This window comes from Mandrillus leucophaeus, unplaced genomic scaffold, assembly GCF_000951045.1.
Source record: "Mandrillus leucophaeus isolate KB7577 unplaced genomic scaffold, Mleu.le_1.0 Scaffold937, whole genome shotgun sequence".
Lineage (NCBI taxonomy): Eukaryota > Metazoa > Chordata > Mammalia > Primates > Cercopithecidae > Mandrillus > Mandrillus leucophaeus.
The window spans coordinates 1,542,265-1,545,442 of record NW_012110219.1 but is presented as its reverse complement, the minus strand read 5'-3'; the positions used below and the strand labels follow the sequence as shown (position 1 = coordinate 1,545,442).

At 33.8% G+C, this 3,178-nt stretch overlaps 1 pseudogene; it reads left to right on the top strand.

Moving 5' to 3' along the window:
* The first annotated feature begins 1,168 nt into the window (after positions 1-1,168).
* On the top strand, positions 1,169-1,915 carry LOC105532159 (annotated as a pseudogene).
* Positions 1,916-3,178: the final 1,263 nt, after the last annotated feature.

The window sequence follows — 3,178 nt, the reverse complement described above, 5'->3', positions numbered from 1 at the left end:
GTTCTTTTCAAATTGCTCTATAGATTCAACTCAATCCCAATAAAAATCTGGTAAATTATTTTGTGGATTATCAAGAAACTGATTTTGACATTTATAAGGATAGACAAAGGACAGAGAATAGCCACTACAATATTGGAGAAGAACAAAGTTGGAGATTCCACACTACCCAACTTCAAGATTTACAACAAAGCTATAATAATTGAGATATAATTGCATGGTATTGGTAAGATAATAGACAACTCTATCAGTGGAGTAGAATATAGAACCTATAAATAAACACATGCACATATAGTCAACTGATCTTTGATAAAGGAGTAAGGGCAATTAGTAAAGGAAAATGATAGTCTTTTAAACAAATGGTGCTAGAAAATCTGAATATCCATGTGCAAAATGGCAATGCAACTAGACATAAATCATACAGCTTTCACAAAAGTTAACTTATACCTACTATAAACCTAAATGTAAAACACAAAACTGTAAAATTCCTGGAATGTAACATAGGAGAAAATATAGGTAACCTTCAGTTCGGTAATGACCTCTTAAATACAACAGCAAAAGCACAGCCTATGAAAACAAACAAGTGATAAATTGGTATTCCTTAAAATTAAAAACTTCTGCCCTGAAAAAGGCATGGTTAAGAGACTGAAAAGACAAACTACAGACTGTAAGAAAATATTTTTTAAACACAAATATATTAAAGGACTGATATCCAAAATATGCTAAGAACTCTTAAATTTTAACAATAAGAAAAACAATAAAAAATGGGAAAACTTTTTTTTTTTTTTTTTTGGCTGATGGGATGCAAACTACTATGTGCCTCTTCAAAATAATAGCCCCTGGTGTCTACTGGTCATATAATGAAATGGAAATTGTGAAGGCACTGTATCTTTTAAAAAAATTCCCCTTTTGAAAAACTTCCTTTAAAAACAGCTATTTAATGCAACTCTGCCAGTGTGTTCTTGATGGTTGTGTGTTAACAATTCTAATTTTTAAAAAATTATTACTATTTTTTCATCAGAGCCGTTGCACTGGAAAATACTTTTTTATTTTCATGAGAGTCTACCGTTGAATTTACCATTCTGATATTAACGAAACATCTCTATAAAGGGTTGAAGTGTCTTCTGGCAACAATTGCTAAGGAACAGAATTGTCAATTTATTAATGAAATATGACATGTGTTGAATAAGATAAGCTGGGTCAAGCATTTGAGGATGCTTTTGAGGTTCTGAGGCAACATTCAACTGGAGATCTTCAGTACTAGCCAGATTACAAAAATTACCTGGCTTTAATCAACCATTGTCCTCATGTCAAAGGAAATTCCAGTTGCTATGGAGTGTTGCCTACAGAGGAGACTGTCTATAATTGGAGAACGGTAATTAACAGTGCTGCGGACTTCTGTTTTGAAGGAAATATTCATCAATCTCTGCAGAACATAACTGAAAACCAGCTGGTACAACCCACTATTCTCCAGCAAAAGGGGGGAAAAGGCAGGAAGAAGCTCCGACTGTTTGAATACCTTCACGGATCCCTGTGTAATCCTGAGATGGCATCTTGTATTCAGTGGGTAGATAAAACCAAAGGCATCTTTCGGTTTGTATCAAAAAACAAAGAAAAACTTGCCGAGCTTTGGGGGAAAAGAAAAGGCAACAGGAAGACCACGACTTACCAGAAAATGGCCAGGGCACTGAGAAATTACGGAAGAAGACAGGAAATTACCAAAATCCAGAGGAAGCTGACTTACCAGTTCAGTGAGGCCATTCTCCGAAGACTCTCTCCATCCTATTTCCTGGGGAAAGAGATCTTCTACTCACAATGTGTTCAACCTGATCAAGAATATCTCAGTTTAAATAACTGGAATGCAAATTATAGTTATACATATGCCAATTACCATGAGCTAAATCACCATGATTACTAAATATACTCTCATATTTCATGGTTTACTGGCATCGGAAATCCCTACAAGTTTTAAAGGTTTCTCCCTCTCTCTCTTTTATACCTCCTCTGAAGAAATTCAGGATTTTTCACTTAAAGCAAATACTAAAGAAAAAAAATTAAATTTATTGTTGCTTTTATCAAAGAGCATGTAATCTATACTAACTTGTTGGGAAATTCTGCAAATGAACAACTTTTTTATAATACTCTGTGAAGATTCAATGAACAACTTTATTGTTTCAAATGATCAAGTCCATTTGAAAGTATAGACTAAATGTCCTTGCTCTGTTCTTACTATTCTCTCTCTTTTAAAAATTTTATTTTATTTTATTTTTTTTAAAGAGGTCTCAGCCAAGATAATTTTTTATTTTTATGGGTTTAGGAGTACAAGTACAGTTTTGTTGCTTTGATATATTGCATAGTGGTGAAGTATATTGCATAGCATCCTCATCACCAGAATAGTGAACATTGTACCCAATAGGTAGGATTTCATCCCTCATCCCCCTGCCATCCTCCCACCTTTTGGAGACTCCAGTGTCTATCACTCCATTCTATATGTCCATTGCTAAGCTCCCAAATATATCCACTTTATTTTATTTAAAAATTGTTTTCTTTTTTGCATACTTCAATGGATGCAAAGTCTTTTTCTTTTATCTTTTCATAGACGATGACTTTGTTTGTTTGTTTGTTTGTTTGTTTGTTTGTTTTTGACTCCTAACTCCCAAGCACAACACTGACAGTGACCTATATTTTAAATTTTTTTAAGAGGCAAAGCCTACCTCTGAAGCTCTTTTTTTTTCTTTTCCCACTTCAATAAGCTGGTCTAAATTCTTGCTATTCTCGATGCAACCACCTTCTTCTAGATTAACAGTGCCAGTACAGATGATTTGATTTATATATTGATTTCCACATTTTCTTGTCATGTACTCAGGTGAGAAAATTCACATTTTTATATGATGGCTTTACAAACAAATTTTGTAAATGACTGCATATGCTAAAGCCTTTGTGCCAAAATGAGTTCATGGCTTTAAAAACATCACTGGAAATGTCTATTCAGGTTCCTGACACATGGTTTTCTTTCCTTCTCTTTTGATCTTACCCATTTTTACAACTTAAAGCTTTTTTTTTTTTTTTTTTTTTTTTGAGACAGGGTCTCACTCTGTCACCCATTCTCAAGTGCAGTGACACACATGGCTGAAGCCCAGTTAATGTTTTGTTTTTTTTTTTTGAAACTGTTTTGCCATGT